The sequence below is a fragment of the Buteo buteo genome, unplaced genomic scaffold (assembly GCF_964188355.1).
Source record: "Buteo buteo unplaced genomic scaffold, bButBut1.hap1.1 HAP1_SCAFFOLD_259, whole genome shotgun sequence".
Lineage (NCBI taxonomy): Eukaryota > Metazoa > Chordata > Aves > Accipitriformes > Accipitridae > Buteo > Buteo buteo.
The window spans coordinates 62,315-85,527 of NW_027439423.1; the positions used below are offsets into that span (position 1 = coordinate 62,315).

A 23,213-nucleotide genomic window follows, 5' to 3' on the forward strand; every position below is an offset into this window, starting at 1 on the left:
GGCATAGACTTGCAAGGAGAGTCGCTTAAGTACGTGATCGGAATGAAAGCCAACTTCCAGTTGACGTTGCTGCTGTTGGTCTTTGCTTTCATTGATTTCTCCACCGCTCCCTCGTGGTTGGGAGCTCTGAATTGTAATGTTTTTCAGTCTCTAACACATTTCCACCCACCCCCCCCCACCCCCCCAAAAAAAGGAGAGGCAGTGTCTAAAAGTTAATTAGTTTCCTCACAAATGCGTGAGTAAATAAAATGTGAGTTATGATGATTAAAACCATAGAAATGACACCAGTCTTGCAGATCTGGACTATTTCTGAACAGGCATTCATCACACGCAGAAGTCGTCAGGGTACGGATCACCTGCGCTTCGTGCTCTGACAAGACAAAATGCTGAGGCAGGGATGAGCTCTGAAAGAAGAAGGAAAAAAAAAAAAAAAAGAAGGATACAGGGTCACGGTTTTGTTTTGTTGTTGTTTGGTTTTAGAGAGTGCAATATTGACTGGTGCCAGCCTGCAGAGCTCTTCTGCTGCCTGACCTCTCCTTCTCTTTCATGGCTGTAATTGTCGTTTGGATAACTGTAGAAGAGCAATTAAGTTACTTGCCTCTGTGAATGTGCTGGTAATACCAGGAAGGCAAATGCTTGAACCAGTAGTGAATAACTGGGCGACGAGTAGAATTTCTGAAGGAAGAACAGCAGCAGCAACAGGAAGCAAATAGCAAGTGACCAAAAACTTGCGTGTGTCAAACGCATCAAAGCTTTCTTGCCGAATGTTGTTTGGCAATACGTTCCAAATGGCTTTTTTGGTAAACGTAAATTTTCAGGAAGTTCAGGGCTGCGTGTGGCAAAACGCGTCCCTCTGCTTACGCGTCCTGCTACGTAAATAGCATGGGTCAGCGGCAAGTCCGGCGGCAGGGCTGCTGTTCCCTACTCTCGACGTTGCCGTAGTAGTGTTGCGGTATTTAGACCTTCACGGACGGGCTGAGGAACGGAAGGAGAATGCCCGTTTTCTGTAAGGGCTCAGAATGCCGACCCTTTTCTCTGCCTGCCGCTCCCCTGTGCGTGAGATGAAGCTGTTTTGTTTTTCTCCCTTGTTCCTGGTCTAAATATTTCTGGAGCTGTTGCTGCTGTGGGTTTGCAATTGGTGTTACTGCGTTTTTGTCGCGTTCTGGCGATGGGTCGTTTCTGCTGTGGCGAAGCGTCGAGATACGGTTTTCGGTTTAAAGCGTCAGAAACTACGTTCACCGAAACCGGTAACTCGCGGCGTAGGGGAAACCGATCTGGCGCGTGCAGCTGTGCTCGCAGGGATGCTGGGTGGCTCCTCATCAAAACGGCAGGCTGTGTGCGTGGACATCCGTAGGGTTGCGCTCTGGGTCCGAGAGCGTTAGCGTATTTTTGCTGTTGGAAGATGGAATGGAGCGTGTGCCTGTTAAATCTCAGGGCGGTCAAAAGCTAGGAGGGACCCTGAGCGGGTTTGGTGGCACAACTGCGGTTTTAAAAGATCTTGCCCGTTCGGAGCAACGGCCTGGAAAAAATGATTCCTTTTTTGCAACGAGGCAGTTCACAAGGACAGATGTGTTGCTGTGCTCTTTAGCAAAAATACTCAACTTGGGACGTATAGGGTGATGAAGCCTCGGCTATACTAAGGCTTGAGAAAATGTAGGTAGGTCTCTATGTCTGTCACCTGCGTGTATCTAGGAAAGTGAGTTCTAGTGAAAGTAAAGTTGCCGATGAGTCAAAAAAAGAAAGGAAAAAAAAAAGGGCGCGGTTGTCTGAAAAATGCAAAAGCTCTAGTGGCCTGTGTCAACAACTGTACCGTAGATGACGCAAAAATACTTTTTCCTCCGCTCAGTCGTACTGTCTTCACAAACCTTCACAAAAAAAAAGGGCAGCTTTGGGTTCCTACCCAGCTTTGTGCTAATGTTTTTTTTTCTTCTCTCAGCTGGATGTCAGCTGGCACCGTTTCGCCGTGGTTGCCCTTTCTTCTGCCGTGACGGTACGAGACGGATGGAAAGATTCCGTAGTGGCCTGCAAGTACAAGGTACGCCTACGATGTGTGTCTGCATTTTTCCAAAGGTACTTGCGGTACGGACTTTAACGTTGAGAGTGTGCCAACTCTCCTTCTACTTTTTTTTACATGAAATATTTTAACAGAAATACTAAAAATAAGTTCTGTTCCGGAGCATGTTACACCTATACAAAGTTTACTTCCCGCAGTTTATTTTCTCTTCCTGAAAGCATAATCTTCTGTTGCTCTGTGCTTGCTAGTAAATGATACTGTGAAAATAATTTTGTCCTAAAAGAGGGAAGGAACTGTTCGTAAGAGTTCAGCTGTTCAGAAGAAACAGCCTTTGTTTTCATGATAAAAGCTTTATGCTTTTACAGTCAATGATTTTTTTTTAAATATCTTCTAGTAGTACTCAAAAACGTTACGGAGATAATTAGCATCTGTACTAAAAGCAATCAAGGTCAAAGAAGAGACGTGGACAAAACAGGACAAAACGGGCGTCGCATCTGTGTGTTTTCCAGGCTTTCCCAGGAAGCATTAGCAGCCTTGTAACTAGTGACAGTGAGTCCTGAGGTGTTTTTGATGAGTTACTGCTTCAGTAATGTATTTTTTCCTTGAACCTACAGTGCGTAATTTTGACTTCAGTTGGAAAGAGATTTTCCAAAATGGAAGTCTTTCTCTCTCAAAGAGATTTTGTTTTAGGAACTTCCCATCAGAGTGGATCTTCAGAGGTGATCGACTTGACAGTAGAAGTCATCAGTAACGAGACTTTTCACTCTCTTTTAAAAAAAGAGAAAAAAAAAAAAAAAAAGTCAATTTCCTTCCAAAGACCCAAGCACAGCCCATCTTCCTAAAGTTGGTGGCATCACTGGTCTTTGGTTTCTCAGTTGTAACAGTCGAGATAACATGAAAACGTGTTGCTCTGCCTGCTTCAGTACTGCCAAAAGCATTAGGAAACCCGCCAGTCCTTTTTGGTAGTCTGAGGTATTGCAGCCCTGGGGATTTTACAAATTGACTTGCATTGTTTAAACTAACTGCCAAATAGCTGTAGTATTTGATTTGTTAGGTGTATGTAAGCAGTTAGGTATTTTTCTCAACGTTTAAAAAGAGAGGCAACTGAATGTTATGGGTTTTTTTTCCTGATGTTTTGACGGAGTGCTCTGAAGTACTTTCTTTCTGTCTGGCTTTCAATGGTGCGTTTCCCTGGCAGTTCAGTAGCACCTCTCTTGGGCAGCTCAGCTGGCCAGGTGTCCCTCCGCGTTCTGTAACACGCACAAAAACCCCTAGTCCCATTATAACTGTGTACTTTGGAGAGAGATAATTTAATGGTATGTATTCAGAGCTGTGCAAGTTAAGGTAATGGGAAAGGAAAATGAAATACTTTTATAGTATAAGTATTTTTATTGGACGTATATAAACATGGGCACGCCTTTTTAGTGTAAAGTGAATGATTGAGATTTATTCTTTATTTTTCCTTTTGCTCTTTGGAGTTTTCCACTTCACTTTCAGCTTTATTCACCAAACGAGCAAGATGCAAAGCAGCAGCAGCAGCAGCGCAAGGGCTGTAGCTGTTGTGGTGGATCCGTAAGCGTAGATTCTGATTGCGTACGACCTCGTCCCGCAGCCTCCCAGGGTTATCTCCCTGCAGCGGTGCTGTAAGGAAGGGAGGAGACGTTTTCCAACACCGGCAAGAGTGTTTACTTGTATGCTAAGAAGGTGTTCAAAATGGTATCGATTAGCCTAAATGCTGATTTTAAGTGTTCAAATCGCTCTTAACTTTTAAAGGAGGTGGTGTATTTCGAGCTGACCTGTTTACCTGGAATCCTCCCTTAGCTCAGCGACTCTTCTTGTGCGCCCCCAGCCTCTGCTGGCAGGGCGGTATGAGGAGATGGAAGGTCCCTGACTTAGTATAAACACTGCTTAGCAACAACTACAGCATCGGGGTGTTGTCAACGTTATTCTCACCCTAAATCCAAAATGGCCCTGTACCAGCTACTCGGAAGAAAATGAACTTTATTCCAGCTGAAACCAGGACAACCCCAAACCCCCTGATTCTGGGTCTGCAACGGGGAAAAAACAAACGACTTTGGGACTCCTGGGAAAGCCAAATCCGCCTGGATTGGTGCCGCTGCAAAGCAAAAAACCCACCCCATTTTCATGCACAAACCCACAACCGAAAGATCACCCCTTTTTATGTTGTGGAAAAGCACTGAAACACACCCCAAACTGAGTATTTTGAAAAAGCAAAAAACTCCCCAGTTTGGGGAAGACTGGGGGTGAAGCACAAGCAGTTTGAGGGGCGTTGCTGGGGGTCCTCCCAGTGTGGATGATCTGGTGTGGATGCTCTGTTGCGGGTTATCCCAGGTGAGTTACCTGCTGTGGATCATCCTGGGTGGGCTCCCTGGGGTAGGTCATCTCCCCCCCGTGTCCCCCCATGCACCTCTGTACCCTCACCTACCCTCTCCCCGGCGTGTGTTTCTCCCCCATATATGCCCCCTGCTGCTCCAGCCCGCCCCCTTCACCCATTCGAGTTTTTAACCCACGCGAGTTGTTTCCCCCCGCATCCCCTGCTCTTCTATCTCCTGTCCCATCCCCCCCGTCGTCCCCCCCGCTTCCTTTCCCTCCTCCATATTCCACCCCCCGCTCCCCATCATCCGTCAGGCTCCAGACCCCTGGCATGCTGCCTGCACCCCATTCTCTGTCATTTTTTTTTCTTCTTTTCCTTACAAGTTGTTGTTGTTGTTGTTGTTGTTTCTTTTAAATGATTAGACTGTTTTCGTTTCAAGCCACGAGTTTTCTCACTTTCGCCCTTCCGATTGTCTCCCCGTCCCACTGGGGGCGGGGGAGCGAGCGAGCGGTCGCGTGGGGCTTTCTTGCTGGCTGGCGTTAAACCACGACACGAGGTGAGTTGCAAGCCCTGCCTGGCTAATGCTGGAGGCTCTCTATGTTCGTCCTGCCATCTTGACGGGCCGTCCTTGTTCTTCATTGCCGCTTTATAGCGAGCGCCTCTCGCTCTGTAAGCGGCATTACTGGGGCCGTGCAGGTACTGCCTGTTGCAGGCAGCAAAGGGCAATTGTGTCGCTTGCCGGCGGGAGCGGCAAGGAGTGCGGAGCCACGCTCCTGTAGGGAGCAAAGATGGAACCTCGAGGGCTCTACGGTCGTCTGCTGAGGACTACTAATATCCCGACAGGCCTCTTTGCTATCCCTGCTTCACGGCTGATTCCTTTGCACGCCGGAGGGCGGGGCGGTAAGTAACACCGTGCAGCGTCTCTTCGATAAGAGACGAGCCCCGCACAAGAAGCCTTGCGTGCGTGTAGGATTGGGAGAGCAGAGTTCTGATGGCTCAGAGGTGAGGAAAGGTGCGCCCACCCCAACCGAGCCCCAGGGTCGCCAGGGTATCGCTGGCTTGCAGGTGGGCCGCTGGCATCTGGTGCGCTGGGACGCGGCGTTTCCTGCTGGACAGAGCTGCCCCTCTGGCACAGAGCAGCTTTGGGTCTCTTGTGGCCTGCCTTCAGGCTGTCACCGGAACCAGGCGTTATTTTTTTTTTTTTAAATCTCTCGCCAGCATCTGTTGGCTGGCTGCTGTCGCTCCCGCAACCCTGATGCCACATTCAGAGGGGATACAGCAGTCCTTGGGGCTTGCTCCAGGGGACACCCCCCCCCCCTTCCCCCCCCCCCCATTTGCAGGTTCCCTGTGCTGCTTCTCCTCTGTAGATAACGGGGTGGGGAGGGCAGGGGCAGAAGCGACCACCCGAATGGTCTGTTCTTTGCACTTGACTACTGTAAACGCTCCAGCCACTCGGGTGCTCTTTGGAACGGAGACGATGAAGATGACTGCCCGGGCTGCGAGTGGGGAAAGGGCAGGGCAACGTAATCCCTGTGCCCCCAGTAAGTAGTTGCCGCCTGTGTCTGGTCTCTACTGGTCTGAGCTGTCAGTCGTCCCTCGTGCAGCTGATGCTCCGAAGAGGATCGTTACGGGGATGCGGCTGCTGCTGCCCGGTGACCGAAGGTGGGAAGTGGCGTTGGGGAGGGGCGCATGCGCGGTGGAGTGCGTCGGTGGGGGGGGGGGTGGGGGTCCAGCTGTTGCCGGGCAGCCGAGGCGCTTTACGGCTGCTCGGCAAGCGCGCATGCGTGGTTCGACTTTTACGGCGCTGGCCCCTGTTGCCTGGCAACCGAGGCGCGACACGACGCCTCGGCTATCGCGCATGCGCGGCGGCGCGGTTTACGGCCTGCTCCTGTTGCCTAGCAGCCGAAACGCGTTACGGCAGCTCGGCAAGGGCGCATGCGCGCTGCGGTTTTTACGGCGCTCGCCGCTGTTGCCTGGCAACCAAAACGCGACATGGCGCCTCGGCAACCGCGCATGCGCGGCGGCGCGGTTGACGGCGCTCCTGCTGTTGCCTGGCAACCAAAACGCGGCCCTGGCCGTCGGGAGCCGCGCATGCGCGGTGGCGCCTTTTGCCGCCCTCCTGCTGTTGCCTAGCAACCGAAACGCGGTACAGCAGCGCGGAGCCGCGCACGCGCGGTGGCGGCGCGTTTCGCCAGCGCTCTCTTCCGCCACCTGTTGAACAGACTTCGGTACTGCAGCTGGGGTGCCGCCCATGCGCGCTGGCGCGTTGTGCCAAGCGCTCGCCGCTGCCACCCCGCGACCAATGTTCGGTACTGCAGCTCGGAGGCTGCGAGTGCGCGCGGCTGCCGCGGTCCTGCACGTGCCGTCCGACGGTAACGGTAATGCGGCACCGGCGGGAGGTGCCGCCGCGCTCGTTGCTTCCTCCCGGTAAGGAAACGCCGCCGGCAAGGAAAGCTCGCACGGGCTGTCTCTGCCCGGCCTCCCTCTCCTCGCGGCGCGGGAGCACAAAGGGACAGGCGGGGCGCTTACCGGCTGCGGGCAGGAGCTGCTGCGGCTGAAGCTGGAGAGGCCAGAGAAAGGTAGAAGAAGAAATGGAAGGCTGGCCGGCCGGCAGCTGCCTCCCGCTGCAGGCAAGAGAGAGCCTGCCTCTCCGCGTGTGGAAGGATCCCTCTTCGTAGTCCGCAGCAGGTCAGACCGCCGAGGTGCACCGCAGGGTCCGGATGCGGCACCGACGGTGCGGTACGGCCACGTAGTGTGCGAGCGAGCGAGGCTCCGTGCCTAGGAGGCCTCGTCTCGCAAGACCTATGAGACGCGTGTTCTCCTAGGGGGAGGACGGCCGCGCCGCCGGAGTTACAGAAGAGGAGGGGAGCGGGAGAGGAGCAGAAAGAAGCGTCTCAACTGGCAAATTCTCCTGGCAGTGCCAAGAGCTGTGGTGAGCCCCGGGCCCTCGGGGCCCTGTCTCCCCTCTTCCGCGTTCTGGTCCCTCCCTGCCCCTTCCCCTGGTCCCCTCTCTTTCCCACACCGCTGCCTTTTTTTTTTTTTTTTTTTTCCTTTCCTCCCTTGTACCCCTGATACTGAAAAGCCAGTCGAAGAAACTCCCTAAGACTCGTTTTGGAGTTTTAGAAAGCAGGCATTCTTCATTGCAGCGCTGGCTGCACGGGGGATAGTTCCACCTAGCGTGCATGCCACAGCTTTAGCACAAACAGGTTATACAGAATAACTAATTGCATGTTAATCAGATTAGTATACATATACATAAAAACGACGGCAACCGATTATCATAGTACTGCCTACGTCCGATCACGTGCAATGAAGGATCCATTTGAGACGAAGGGCTGCTTTTGCAACCACCGACCCATCTGAAGTTCTTGCTGGCTGTCCTCGAAGTCTTTATTCTTGTCCTTGTTCTTTGATCTTGAAGCTTAACGCAGGTTCAATCACACGTGGTCAGTTTCAGCATTGTTCTCATCCAGCGTACAGGAACATCTAGTCATAAGAGCAAAGAACTGCAAAACTTAGGAGTACCTACCTCTGCTAGTCGATTGCTTGGCTATACTTTTGTCTATTGTTTCAATCGTAGTGTTAGTGTAAGATTTCTAATAATTATTTACCAAATCTCACTTTTGCAGTCACCTAGCAGCAAACCAGTTTCCACAGCTGGTACAAAATATTAAAACCATCCCAATATTTAGACGTGCCATACAGAATGTATGGAAATAGGCTATCAGAGGTGTCCGAGGGGCAGAGGGAGCGCCGGGGGGCGCCCCGAGCCCCAGAGCAGACTCGCTGGCAGGACTCGATAGGCACGCGACTGACTGAATAAACGCTGGCCGCCCGTCCCCTTTGCCCTCCGGGCTGCGTTTGCGCTCCCTTTGCACGAGTGGAGGGGCCGTGAGGGAGCCCAGGGGAGGAGGAGGTGAGGCGCTGGGGGGGTCGGGCCGTGTCCCCCCTGTTCCTGCTGGGCTCCAGCTGTTGCAAATATTCCGGTAAAGAAATCAAAATTTAATCACATAGAAGAGTTAGGTTTGATTAAGAAGTAAAATTGTGAAGCATAACGTATAGGATCGTTAAGTTTGAAACGTAGCCATAGAAACTTTAGGAGGAGCTGTGTTACGCGTGACTCTAGGAACCTTAGTATTGTTAAAGTTTGAAAGAGCTAACCCTAGAAACCTCACCAGGAAGTTACTGGTTCTCCTACCTTCTGTTTCAGGAAACTAAGGAAACCGTCGGGGACGCCAGTTTGCTGCTTGGAAACCCCCTTACCCTTCCCATCTCCATTTGAGGATCGAAGATGCCAGTCAGCAGAGCTAAGTGTAACTGACCAATGATTGTTTTTAAATAAGAATATTGATAAGGTTATATAATCAAAGGACCGATCATTATAAAGGTTAAATTTAAGAACGAGCATAGTATGCATTTTTACGGAAGGAGCTTAGGTAACAATGACCTGACAGGAAAAGTCTGTAAAAACTGATGGATTTTGATACTAAGCGGGACACGCCTTTGGAGGAGCGATCCCCCGTGTCCCCAGCGCTGCGATAAACAAAGTGCCCGCTGCTTAACTTCAGGTTGGTGTTAAGGAGTTTTATTCCGGATTTCGGGAACGGTTTTGGCGACCCAGATGGGACCTTGCGAGTGAGACTGGACGAGATCGAGTGTCGATCGAACTCCGGCCGGCACCGAGGTATTCTCGGGGAGAACCGTCACCCTCGACTCGCAAAGCTCCTCGCAGCGTTCCCTGGAAAAAAAGGTAAGGCGCCGCTGCTTTGGAATTTGTTTGGAAAGCCTGCCCGTGAGGCGCGGCGAAAGCTTCGCAGGGTTGGGGCTTGGAGGGTACCCGTCTGCAGTGGAAGCCTAGGCGTCTGCCCGTAAGTCATAAGCGAAAGCTATTGCTGGGTTGGACTTTGTGTATTATTTGGGACAACTGTCATTTGCATTTGTTTGGTATTTGGTATTTGAATGTACAGAAGTATAAAGGCATCAGCAAAATTGTTTAAGAATAAGAGTGCAGGAAATGGAACCGCTGATGAAAAGTTACCAAAACCATCACCGTTGGGACGTTTATTGGCACATTGGGGTGAATTGCAGGAAAAATGGTAAACAAACAGAACTTTGAGTTACAATACTATATTGCAATTACTGTTGTTTTGTAGGAGAGAGAGAGTAAATGGAATAAAGTGCCATAGGTAGATTTGTTCTTTTTAAGTGAACGTATCTGACGGGGACCGGAGGGGAGTCTCCCAGCAGAACCTCTGGTTACAGCTAAACCGGGAGAACAGAAAATGGAATTTGAATTGACACTAGAGTCACCTTTTCAGTTTTAAATACCTTAGAGGGAGAGTTAAGTTTTGAAGAAATTGGTGGTGTCGGTGCAACAAGTGAACGAGAAACTAGACCCTTCTTTAAATCTTTAACAATGAAATTAGGAAAGCAATGGGTCACTCAGCAGTTTTTGTATGTGCCAGATTCTCCTAAAACCCTGTTAAGGAGAGATCTATTTGAGAACTTAGAGGCAGAAGTTAAATTAAAAAATGGAGAGATTAAAACTTCAATTCCAGAAACTAAACGTATCGAAGCAGTGGCTTTGTTGTTAACAGGATGGTTACCGAAAGCAGAAGATTATACCAGTCAAAGTCTAATGCTGTAATTCCAATCGTCTGGACTGGGAAGTTCCTGGTAAATCCAAAAAGCAGAACCTGTGAGAGTTGATTTAAAGCCAGGATGGAATCCGGTAAGAATGAAACAATACCCCCTAAGACCGGAAAGTCGGAAAGGGTTAGCAATGGTAATACAAACATTTTTAAGATACAAATTGTTAATAGAATGCGAATCCAGATATAACACCCCGATCTTGCCTGTTAAAAGGCTAATGAAAAAGATGGTAGATTAGTTCAAGACCTCCTCAGAGCAATAAATCAAATAGTACAAGATATTCATCCGGTAGTAGCAAATCCTTATACTTTGTTAGCAACCCTAACGGAGAAACAAGAATGGTTCACAGTGTTAGACCGAAAAGATGCCTTTTTCCGTATTCCCTTGGATCCCAGTAGTCAAGAGGTTTTTGCTTTGGAATGGGAAAATCCTGAGACTGGGAGAAAAACACAATATACGCGGACAGTCTTGCCTCAAAGCTTTAAGAATAGTCTTACCATTTTTGGAAATCAATTGGCACGAGAATTAGAGATTTGGAAGAAAGAAAATAATCAAGAAATCTTGCTGAAATATATGGATGATCTGTTAATTGTAGCTGAGACGGAAGAACAATGCACAAAGCTAACTATCAACTTTTTGAACTTTTGGGGAATCGGTGGATATCGAGCGTCAAAAGAAAAAAACCCAAATAACCCAGAAAGAAGAAACTTATTTAAATGAGTTTTAAAATCCTAAAAGGACAGAGACAATTGGGAACTGGGAGAAAAGAGGCAATTTGTCGTCTCCCCGAACCTAAGACGAAAAAAATTAATGACGAGCGTTGCCGGGAATGGTCGAGTGGTGTCACCTGTAGATTATAAATTGTGGCTTGCTGGCCCGACCTTTATAGGAGCAGCTCAAAACCTCAAACGATGGATTGGACCGATGCCGAGAAAGCTACTTTCCAAGAACTGAAACAGGCTGTAAGAGGGGTGCCAGCCCTAGGCCTGCCAGATCTCACAAAGAAGACACTTGAACTTTTTGCTCGTGAAAGAAGAGGTATAGCTCTGGGTATCCTGGCCCAATACGTAGGGCCAAGTGGGCGAGCTGTGGCCTACTTCTCGAAGCGATTAGGTAATGTGAGTCTGGGATGCTCTGGTCGTCCGAGAGCCGTCGCTGCAACTGTGCTACTGATCCAGGAAGCTCGTAAGTTCACCTGAGGACAAAGGATTAGAGGACAAAGGATTACTGTACGTTTCCCATATGATAACTGTTGTGCTAAAACAGAGAGGGGGGCATTGGGTATCCCCTAGCAGGATGCTGAAATACCAAGTGGTGTGGCTGGAACAAGATGATGTTTACCTAAACGCTACTACCACCGTTAACCCTGTTGCGTTTTCAACAACCGATCAAGTTAAAGGAGGAGAACTGGAACGTGACTGCGTGCAGACAATCGAAAGAGTTTACTCCAGCTGACTGGATCTCTGAGATGTGCCGCTAGAAGAAACAGATTGGGAACAGTATGCCGACGGAAGCGGTTCCATCTGTGAAGGAAAACGTTTATCAAGATAGACAATAACTACTGAGGAGGTAATTGCGTTGCCAGCTTTGCCTTCGACGATATCTGCCCAAAAGGCTGAATTGATAGCTCTCATTCGAGCTCTGGAACTAAGTCAAGGAAAGCGAGTCAACACTTGGACAGACTCAAAGTATGCTTTTGGAGTAGTACGCGCACACGGAGCGATACGGAGAGAAAGAGGACCGTTATCTGCACAAGGAACCACCATTCAGCACGCAGAACAAATACTGGAATTGTTAGAAACCATTCAAAAACCAACAGAAGTCACGATAATGCACTGTTAAAGCACATCGGTTAGGTAAGACCGGTCCGAACGCAGGTAACCGACTGGCCGATAAAGCTGCTAAAGAGGCTGCGGAAAAAGGCATCCTAGCACTAGTTCCAGAGAAAAGTATAAAATTGCCTAAAGAAACTCCAAATTATAACGAAAAAGATGAAGAATTAATTATTAGACTGCAGGCTAACAAAATGAAACAGGATAGGCTGTAACACCGACAGGTCAAATAATAGTCCCACCCACAATAATAAGAGAAATTGCCCGAGCTGAAGATCACAAAGTATATCGGGGAACAGAAAGTGAAATACGACAAAGATTGTTTAAACAATTAGAGGCGGATGTGAAATTTATATATAAAAATATCCCCGAATCAGTAATAAGATCATCTTTGGGATTATGAAATAAGGAAATTTTTTAGGAGAATATTAGCAAATTGACTTTATAGAATTGCCTTGAAAAGAAGGATCTATCCTAGTTTTAGTTGATATCTTTACTGGGTGGCCCGAGGCTTTCCCTTGTCGCACCAAAAAAGCAAGGGAAGTACTCAAAGTCTTGCTCAAAGAGATAATACCAAAATATGGGGTGCCTGTAAAAATGTCATCTGACAATGGCCCTCATTTTATAGCAAAGATTATGAGACAAGTTGAGCAAAGTATTATCTATAGATTGAGACTATCACACCCCATATAGACCACAAGCAAGGCGGGGGGGGGGGGGGGGGGGGGGAGAGAGAGAGAGAATGAACTATACCCTTAAGCAACAGTCGAGTAAAATTTGTCAGGAAACCTCACTCCTCACATGGGTTAAAGCATTACCCATGGCTCTATTAAGAATCAGAGTATAGCCAGAAGAGAAAGAAAATTTAAGTCATTATGAAATGTTTTATGAAAGACCATATCGAGAGTCCTATGTTCTGAGTATCTTGAGTGCCTTTGGAGATATGTTTTTAAAAGGTGTTATGATTTCTTTAAGCAATTCTTTTCAAGAACTTTGTCAGTATGTCTCCACAGCTGGACCCTTAGAATTGGACGTAGCAGCGCATCCCTTGCGACCAGGAGATTGAATGTGTGTAAAATCACTGAGAAGTGGAAAGGACCGTATCGAGTCATTTTAACAGCCCTTATAGCAGTAAAGGTCTGGGAGAAGAACCCTGGCTTCAATATTCAAGAATAAAGAAAGCACCAACAAGAAATTGGAAGTCTAAAGAAACTGGCCCTTTAAAACTGAAAATCTATAAGTAAGTTTCACATTATCTATTTGGGAAAACAGCTGTGTAAAGTTTATAATACTGGGGTTGCTATTAGGAATATTGTCGAGGGCAATAATCTTTTTGTGTGTTTAGAGGGCGTATGTATTTTTTTTGAGGGGTTCCAAACATGAGATAAACAAAATGAAACTATTATTGTTTGAGCTATTAATCTTGATACTAACCGTTTTTGTAATTTGGATTTAAAAAAAAATAAATCTAGTTTTGTAACTGATTCAAAGTTTTGTAAAGACACAAAATTGAACCTCAGTAACAGCCTGCCTTCCGATTCCAAAGTCAGATGAAAATCTAGTTCCGTGGAGAATACTGACATTGAATTTAACCAAAACTTGAGAAAAGATGCAGAACAATGAGAATCATTTTAGCAAATTAAATGGGATGGATTTAAAAGGCAATTATTTTTTTTAAATTTGAAAGAAGGAATTAGAGCGTTGTGAATTATAACATTACCAAACCATCCACCTCATGGACAAAAGAATTAATTTACTCGCCCTTCGGGAGAAACTTGTACAGGCAGCCCTTGGGGCTGTCAGTTGCCAAAACCGTAGCGACAAGTGCAGGAAGGAACTTGGGATCATATTTAAAATATAAAACGATGTTTAGAATTTCCTGGAGTTCCAGGATCCTTGTCAGAGCCACCCAGAGTCGGGACCGTCTATGGAAATTTAGACTGGTTTAGACAACCAGAGAAAAATCACACATCCTAAACAGAGCTGAATGAAGGTTTATACTTGCAGCTCCTCTGACCCCAAACTCCAACGACTTTCTCTAGTAGCTAAAGCTCTCAGATGGGGATGTGTTTGTAGAAAGTATAATAATATTTTACATGATCTTTGGTCGCCTCTTAATAACGGAAAACATTTAGCTTGGAGTTGACTGTATTAAAGGACAGGTGAAAAGTTCAGGGTTAACTGTTTGGGTGACTAGTGATGATATATGATCCACTCACCTTTTCATGAAGGAGAAAGGCAAATCGTGGACTTCAGCCTTAATAACTCTCTCCTCTCTCTGGAAGAAATCTCCCTTGTGGCCTCGCTGGTGGACCCGGGTAAATGGAAAAGATGATACCTGGCAATCGCCAAGTCTTAGAACTAAAATAAGATGGGTATTCAAATCTGTATTTTGACCCCAGTTAACACCCCTTCCAAATGAGATGACTCTTGCCACCTTTCATTCAATCGAGGAAGTGCCTGCTGCTTAACTTCCCATGGGTGTTGAGAAGTTTTGTTCCGGGTTTCGGTCCCCCAGCTGCGGGCCGGGGCTGGAGGAGCCGCAGGTGCGGGCAGTGAGGCTGCTGGGGCCGTCCCCTCCCTGGAAAGGGGGGGCTGCCGGGGGAGGGGCCGGGGCGGGGCCGGTGGGAGCCGAGGCAGGAGCGGAGCGGAGCGGTGGCCGGGCTGCGGCTGCCCCTCGGGAGAAGGTGAGCGGGGCCGGGCGCCCCTCGGACGGCGAACGTCGGAGGCGGGGGTGGCCCGGGGGAGGTGGGGGCCGCCGGTGCAGAGGCCGGGGGGGAGCCCTGGGGGCTCACAGGGGGCTGGGACCACGTGCGCGCGGGGGGGGGGGGGGGGGGGGGGGCTCACAGGGCGGCTGGGAGCAAGTGCGCGCGGGGGGGAGGGCTCACAGGGGGGCTGGGAGCAAGTGCGCGCGGGGGGGGGGGCTCACAGGGGGGCTGGGAGCAAGTGCGCGCGGGGGGGGGGGCTCACAGGGGGGCTGGGAGCAAGTGCGCGCGGGGGGGGGGGCTCACAGGGGGGCTGGGAGCAAGTGCGCGCGGGGGGGGGGCTCACAGGGGGGCTGGGAGCAAGTGCGCGCGAGGGGGGGGGGGCGCAGGGCGGCTGGGACCACGTGCGCGCGCGGGGGGGGGGTGCTCACCGGGCCCCGTGGCGGGGCTGCGCAGCCGGCCGGCGGGCTCCGGGGAAAGCCCCGAGGAGGACGGCGGGGTCTGTGTGGGACGCACGGAGCGGCGGCGGCGGCCGCTGCCCGGAGCCGGGCGGGGGGGTGCCGCGCCGCGCCGTGCCGGAGCCGGGCGGCGAAAGCGCGCCGGAGCTGCCCGGAGCGGCGCTGGGGGCTCGGCGGGAACTGCGGCTGCGCCGGCGTGGGGGTGGGCGGAAACGGAAGCGGCTTCCCCTCGGGGTCAGGCAGCAGGGCGGGCTGCCTCCCGGGGCATGCCGGGAGCTGTAGTTTTCGCGGACTCGGCGGCCGGGCGGCAGCGTGGCTCTCGGGCGCGGCGTAGTCCTTGCTGCCGCCGCGGCCCCCGGAGTCCGACCAGGTCAGACGCAGGAGCGTTGCCGGTTTCGTGTGGTTTTCCGCGGGCTTCCCGCTGCACCCGCTCCCCGACCAGCCGTGCGGACGCGCGACCCGGGCGCATGCGCCGTCCTGCGCGTGGGGCAGCCCGGCGTTCGCTCGTCGGCTCCGGCCCCTCCGGCGCATGCGCGGTGTCCGGGTGCAGCGTGGTGGCGCGCAGGGCGCGGGTCTGGGCGGCAGCGGGCGAGCGCCGGGACCGCGGGTGAGGCGAGCGATCCCCTCCGGCGGGGGCAGGGGCAGGGGCGGGGGCGGGGGCGGGGGGGTGCCTCCTGCCCGCTGGCCGCCGGGCGCTGGCGGGACGGGAAGCTGCGAAGCGGCCGCCGCGGCAGGCTCCCGGTCCGCCGGAGGCGAGCCGGGCCAGGGCAGCGCCAGGCAGTTCCCCGAGAGCCGATAGAAGGGGAGAGGGGACGGAGGCGGGCACCCCCCAGGCGCGGCCAGCGGGCGCCTCCCCGAGTCGCCGGAGCTCCCCCGGCGCCTTCCCCCGGCCCCGCTCGGCCCGTGCGGCTGCCCCCAGCTCCAGCCCCTCCCCTGAAGCCTGTGCTGTAGCCGCAGGCAGCCCCCGAGCCCTGTCGTGAGGGCAGCAAGCTGGCCCTCCCATGTTCTCGAGTCTCCCTGAACGTGGGTGCCGTTAGCAGCGGCGCGGGGAACGAGCGGCGTCTGCGGAAGCCCCTGCGGAAGGAGGGGCTCTGGCCAGGGTCGAGCTACAGTAATAACGGTCACTGCTGCCTCTTTCCCTCTCCCAGAGGCCACGCTGTGAGTGCGGTTGTCCGTTCGTCCCCGGGGATGCCGTTGACTGCAGCAGCCTCAGGCTCGCGTGGGCTGTCTCTGCCTGGCCTCCCTCTCCTCGTGGCGCGGGAGCACAGAGGGACAGGCGGAGCGCTTGCTGGCTGTGGACGGGAGCTGCTGAAGCTGGAGAGGCCACAGAAAAGTAAAGAAGAAGAAACGGAAGGCCATCTGGCTGGCAGCTGCCTCCCGCTGCAGGCAAGAGAGAGCCTGCCTCTCTGGGTGTGGGAGGATCCCTCCTCGTAGTCCGCAGCAGGTCAGGCTGCCAGGGTCTGTATGCATGACCAGCAGCGCGGTACGGCCACGTAGTGAGCGAGCGAGCGAGGCTATGTGTCTAGGAGGCCTCATCTCGTAAGAGCCGCGAGACGCTCGCGTGTTCCGTTATGTGGAGGAGAGCCAAGCGACTGGAGTTACAGAAGAGGAAGGGAGGAGAGAAGGAGAAAGAAGCGTCTGCACTGGCAAGGTCTCCTGGCAGCTCCAAGAGCGAGAGCTGTGGTGAGTCCTGGGCCTCCGGGGCCCTGTCGCTCCTCTTGTGCCTCCCGGTCCCTCCCTCCCTCCCCCTCTCCTGACCCCCTCGCTTTCTCTTGCTGCTGTGACTTTTTTGTTTGTTTGTTTGTTTTTTATTATTTTTATTTTGCTTCCCTGTACCTCTCCTCTTCTGTCTATTCTCTTGTCCTGCTCCCTCTTCCCCCCCCCCCCTTTCCTTCGCCTGCCCCCCTTTCTTTTTCTCTCTGCGTTCTTGTCCTGCTCCCTCTCCCTCTCCCTGCCCCCCCCCCCCCGCCCCGTCTTTGTCCTGCAGCCAGTCGCTGTTTTTTCCTTTTCCATCTCCTTGTCCTGATCTGCATCCGCCTCTTTCCCCGCCTCCCAATTTCTCTGGCCTGTTCCCCTAGTGTTCTTTTCCTCTCCGTACCTGTACGTGTCGCTCTGTGTCCCTGCCTTCCTATCTCTCTTCTTCCTACTTTCTGTTTCTGTCTCTATCGCTTTGTCTTGCTCGCCGTTGCTGTTTATTTTTGTCATTCTGGATCTCGCTGTCCCCGTCCTCCTTCCTGTTCTTCTCTTACTCTCTGTGACCCTTTGTGCTGCTTCCTGCCCCTTTTTTAATTCACCCTCCCTCTCTCTGCAGGGCTCCTGATATCTCTCTTTCTAAATTTCCCAACCCCCTGTGCTTCTCACGCGCACGCTCTCTCTCTCTCGTTGTCATTGTTCTTGTCTGTCGCGCTGTCTTGCTTCCTGTCCCGTCGTTTCTCGCTGTATCCCTTTGTCCCGCTCCCTGCTCGTATTCGTATTCCTCTCTGTCCTGAGGACCGTCCCAGTTTTTGATCTCCGTCCTGCCGCTGTCCTGATTTTTCCTTCTCTGCCATGTTCCCTGTCCCTCTTTCTGTCTCTTTTTCTCTGTCCCTGCTGCTTATTTCTCCACCTCTGTCCAGACCCCTGTCCCTTCCCCCCCCCCGCCCTGTTTGCTGTCCCTCTGCCTTGCTTTCTTTCGCTACCTTTTCTGTCTGTCTTTCTCTGCCCCGTTCCCTCTCCCGCCCTTTCTAACTGTGTCCCCCTGTCCAGCTAGCTGTCGCTTCTTTCTTTTTTCTGTTCCGCAGTATTTTTTTCTTTTTCCGTATCTCTCTCCCACTGCCCATCGCAGTTGGTTTTTTCCCCTCCGATGCTGGCCTGCTCTTTGTCCCTTTTGTCTGTCTCCTCTCTGTCCTTCTGTCATGCTCCCTGTGTCTATTGAATCCCTTCATCTCTGTCCTGCAGCCCGTTGCTATTTTTTTTTTCCTCTTCCGTCCCTTTGTCCTGCTCCCCATCCTTGTCTCTCTTTCCCTTGGTTCTGCCTCCCGTCCTTTTTTCCTTTCTTGCTCCATCTCTCTGTCCTGCTCCCTATCCCTCCCGCGCTCTCTCTGTTTCTGTGTCCTTCTCCTTGCCTTTCCCCACGGTCTCTGTCTTGTTCCCTCTTTGGTTTTCTTGTTTTCCGGGTGGCTTGGCCCGGCTACCCGCGGGGGTGCTTCGGCTGGGGGGTTTGGGGTGGGGGCCTGGCCGTGCCGCTGGTGGCGGGGAAATAAAGCCTGAAACGGCAATCGTGAAGCGACGCCCTGCCTGTGCTGGGGCTGCCCCGCAGAGGCGTGGGGCCGGGCCCTCCGCAGGTCCCGAGCACTCCCCGAAACTACGTGTGGGGCCCCGGGGGTGCAGGGCTGTGGGGTGGCTACGCTCGGCGTCGCCCGTGGGCACTGCAGGGTCAGAAATGGAGAACAAGTTTTCCGTTCCTGGGGCTTGACAACAGGCTCGCGTGGCTGATTTGGGGGCTCGGAAACAGACCGAGCTGCGCAGCTTTGGGCCCAGAAACAGAGGTCCGGCCCTGCGTGTTTGGGCCTTGAGAACAGGCTCAGCGGCCGGGTTTTTTGGCTCCCAAATGGGCCCCGAGTCAGCTGGTGTGGGGGCCAAAAGCGGGAGCCGGCTTGGCTGGTTTTGCAGGCGGGTGGGAGGGTGTTGGGGGCTGCGGGGGGAAGCGGGGGGCAGGCAGGGTGCGTGGTCCCTCCCCGGAGATGGGGGTCTGGTTGTGTCGGACGCCGAAGTTCGGGAGGCCGGCACGCAGCAGGCCGAACTCAACATCTGTGATGGTCTGCGGGGGGGAAAGGTGCTTTTCAGACCCCACGTGCCCTCTTTGAGTCCAGCTCTTCTTTCTGCGCCGCTCAGAATAGTCGTCAAGTAATTAATCGCCCAAACTAATGGATATTTACTTGGCGTGTAACTCTGATGTTTAATCCTAACGCTCCAGTTTTGACAGCAGTTGATAGATAACCTTATGGAAAGCCCAGACCGTTGCACATAGCTGGAGCTTGTAAGGAGAAGCAGCTGAAATCAGCCGGAGCTTCAGTGCGGAGCTGGGGCTTCAAGGAGCCAGAACTGTAGCAAGCGGGAGCTGGAACGAGGCGGGGTGTCCGCTGTCTGGAGCGTGCATTAGCCAGAGGCAAAAGTACCTGCAGCTGTAACGAGCAGGAGGCGCGATTAGCTGGAGCGTCTTTTCGCTGGGGCGTCTGTCGGCCGGACCGCGCTCCCAGCACGGCGGAAGAGCGGCCGGGCGCAGGCAGGGCTGTCCGCAGCAAGCAGCTCCGAGCAGCAGGGAGGCGAGTTGTCCTTCTGCCAGCGGGGAGCCCGGCCTCTTCCCTCGGGCATGCAATCCACGCCACGCTCCTCTCTCTGCGTGGAGTGTCTCTCCCGGTCCGTTCCCGCGGGCAGAAGCGAGGTGGGGGTCCCCCGGCTCACCTGGGGCAGCCCCCCCCGCGAGGGGACGCGCGCGAGGTGTCGTCATCCCCTCGGTACCGGGCAAAGGGGAGAGAAACCGGCCGGCGGGAGCTCCTGGGGTGCAGAGCCCTTCCGGCAGAATCCTCCCCTGCCTTTTCACCGTTGGCTGGGTGTGACAAGCAGGTTCATTTCTTTGTCTCCTCTTCTCCCAGTGTCACCTTCCGCGTCGCACGAAGAAAATCCTGCCTGGTTAATTCCGCTTGCTGCTCAGGTAATCGCACGTATCGGGCTGGGGGGGCGGAGAGAAACACTTGCGAGTTCGAGGGCACTACAGGTGCTCCACGTTAAACCCACAGGGAAGGCAAATTTGCTGCTAGTGCAGAAAAGACGATGGAAAAATTGCTGTTAACAGATCGCGCCCTGTTCCTGAACTGGTCCCTTGATGTGTTTTTGTTTCAGGGGAAAGAATGAAATTTCCTGTCTGGTAAATTCAGAGCTGCCTGTTAGCTTCTTCAGGGTCGAGTGTTTCTCTTCTCTCTGTTCATACTGATTTTTATGGGCAAGTTGGAAATAGCCTTTTACTTTTTTATGTATAACTGAATTTTTAGGAATATGTGGTGTCCCTGTAGTTCATTTTTGAGCACCTAGATGCCAGTAGAAATGTAATGAGTGAAACGTGATGGGAACTGGTACTTAAACTTGATTTTTATTTGGGTTTTTTTTTTTTTCCTTCCCCATTAAGAGTGTTGACGGCATGTTGTCCCGTGGGACAATCCCCATTCCGTTCAGCGGAGTCTTCAGTCTAGGACTTTTAAGTGAAAAAGTTTGTCCTTCCAAAAAGGGACTAGTCATTCCTAGGACCGAGGCATAGACTTGCAAGGAGAGTCGCTTAAGTACGTGATCGGAATGAAAGCCAACTTCCAGTTGACGTTGCTGCTGTTGGTCTTTGCTTTCATTGATTTCTCCACCGCTCCCTCGTGGTTGGGAGCTCTGAATTGTAATGTTTTTCAGTCTCTAACACATTTCCACCCCCCCCCCACCCCCCCCAAAAAAGGAGAGGCAGTGTCTAAAAGTTAATTAGTTTCCTCACAAATGCGTGAGTAAATAAAATGTGAGTTATGATGATGAAAACCATAGAAATGACACCAGTCTTGCAGATCTGGACTATTTCTGAACAGGCATTCATCACACGCAGAAGTCGTCAGGGTGCGGATCACCTGCGCTTCGTGCTCTGACAAGACAAAATGCTGAGGCAGGGATGAGCTCTGAAAGAAGAAGGAAAAAAAAAAAAAAAAAAGAAGGATACAGGGTCACGGTTTTGTTTTGTTGTTGTTTGGTTTTAGAGAGTGCAATATTGACTGGTGCCAGCCTGCAGAGCTCTTCTGCTGCCTGACCTCTCCTTCTCTTTCATGGCTGTAATTGTCGTTTGGATAACTGTAGAAGAGCAATTAAGTTACTTGCCTCTGTGAATGTGCTGGTAATACCAGGAAGGCAAATGCTTGAACCAGGAGTGAATAACTGGGCGACGAGTAGAACTTCTGAAGGAAGAACAGCAGCAGCAACAGGAAGCAAATAGCAAGTGACCAAAAACTTGCGTGTGTCAAACGCATCAAAGCTTTCTTGCCGAATGTTGTTTGGCAATATGTTCCAAATGGCTTTTTTGGTAAACGTAAATTTTCAGGAAGTTCAGGGCTGCGTGTGGCAAAACGCGTCCCTCTGCTTACGCGTCCTGCTACGTAAATAGCATGGGTCAGCGGCAAGTCCGGCGGCAGGGCTGCTGTTCCCTACTCTCGACGTTGCCGTAGTAGTGTTGCGGTATTTAGACCTTCACGGACGGGCTGAGGAACGGAAGGAGAATGCCCGTTTTCTGTAAGGGCTCAGAATGCCGACCCTTTTCTCTGCCTGCCGCTCCCCTGTGCGTGAGATGAAGCTGTTTTGTTTTTCTCCCTTGTTCCTGGTCTAAATATTTCTGGAGCTGTTGCTGCTGTGGGTTTGCAATTGGTGTTACTGCGTTTTTGTCGCGTTCTGGCGATGGGTCGTTTCTGCTGTGGCGAAGCGTCGAGATACGGTTTTCGGTTTAAAGCGTCAGAAACTACGTTCACCGAAACCGGTAACTCGCGGCGTAGGGGAAACCGATCTGGCGCGTGCAGCTGTGCTCGCAGGGATGCTGGGTGGCTCCTCATCAAAACGGCAGGCTGTGTGCGTGGACATCCGTAGGGTTGCGCTCTGGGTCCGAGAGCGTTAGCGTATTTTTGCTGTTGGAAGATGGAATGGAGCGTGTGCCTGTTAAATCTCAGGGCGGTCAAAAGCTAGGAGGGACCCTGAGCGGGTTTGGTGGCACAACTGCGGTTTTAAAAGATCTTGCCCGTTCGGAGCAACGGCCTGGAAAAAATGATTCCTTTTTTGCAACGAGGCAGTTCACAAGGACAGATGTGTTGCTGTGCTCTTTAGCAAAAATACTCAACTTGGGACGTATAGGGTGATGAAGCCTCGGCTATACTAAGGCTTGAGAAAATGTAGGTAGGTCTCTATGTCTGTCACCTGCGTGTATCTAGGAAAGTGAGTTCTAGTGAAAGTAAAGTTGCCGATGAGTCAAAAAAAGAAAGGAAAAAAAAAAGGGCGCGGTTGTCTGAAAAATGCAAAAGCTCTAGTGGCCTGTGTCAACAACTGTACCGTAGATGACGCAAAAATACTTTTTCCTCCGCTCAGTCGTACTGTCTTCGCAAACCTTCACAAAAAAAAAGGGCAGCTTTGGGTTCCTACCCAGCTTTGTGCTAATGTTTTTTTTTCTTCTCTCAGCTGGATGTCAGCTGGCACCGTTTCGCCGTGGTTGCCCTTTCTTCTGCCGTGACGGTACGAGACGGATGGAAAGATTCCGTAGTGGCCTGCAAGTACAAGGTACGCCTACGATGTGTGTCTGCATTTTTCCAAAGGTACTTGCGGTACGGACTTTAACGTTGAGAGTGTGCCAACTCTCCTTCTACTTTTTTTTACATGAAATATTTTAACAGAAATACTAAAAATAAGTTCTGTTCCGGAGCATGTTACACCTATACAAAGTTTACTTCCCGCAGTTTATTTTCTCTTCCTGAAAGCATAATCTTCTGTTGCTCTGTGCTTGCTAGTAAATGATACTGTGAAAATAATTTTGTCCTAAAAGAGGGAAGGAACTGTTCGTAAGAGTTCAGCTGTTCAGAAGAAACAGCCTTTGTTTTCATGATAAAAGCTTTATGCTTTTACAGTCAATGATTTTTTTTTAAATATCTTCTAGTAGTACTCAAAAACGTTACGGAGATAATTAGCATCTGTACTAAAAGCAATCAAGGTCAAAGAAGAGACGTGGACAAAACAGGACAAAACGGGCGTCGCATCTGTGTGTTTTCCAGGCTTTCCCAGGAAGCATTAGCAGCCTTGTAACTAGTGACAGTGAGTCCTGAGGTGTTTTTGATGAGTTACTGCTTCAGTAATGTATTTTTTCCTTGAACCTACAGTGTGTAATTTTGACTTCAGTTGGAAAGAGATTTTCCAAAATGGAAGTCTTTCTCTCTCAAAGAGATTTTGTTTTAGGAACTTCCCATCAGAGTGGATCTTCAGAGGTGATCGACTTGACAGTAGAAGTCATCAGTAACGAGACTTTTCACTCTCTTTTAAAAAAAGAAAAAAAAAAAAAAAGTCAATTTCCTTCCAAAGACCCAAGCACAGCCCATCTTCCTAAAGTTGGTGGCATCACTGGTCTTTGGTTTCTCAGTTGTAACAGTCGAGATAACATGAAAACGTGTTGCTCTGCCTGCTTCA

General features: G+C 51.4%; 1 long non-coding RNA gene across 2 annotated transcripts; it reads right to left on the reverse strand.

Moving 5' to 3' along the window:
- Positions 1 to 7,699: 7,699 nt before the first annotated feature.
- Positions 7,700 to 15,171, reverse strand: LOC142028299 (uncharacterized). Of its 2 annotated transcripts, none has more exons than XR_012649515.1 (3): positions 14,970 to 15,171; positions 14,053 to 14,194; positions 7,700 to 7,835 (listed from the first exon to the last, which is right to left on the reverse strand). It is a non-coding gene; the product is annotated as an uncharacterized LOC142028299 (long non-coding RNA). The 2 variants fall into 2 exon arrangements; XR_012649516.1 differs by lacking the exon at positions 7,700 to 7,835 and adding an exon at positions 8,939 to 9,087.
- Positions 15,172 to 23,213: the final 8,042 nt, after the last annotated feature.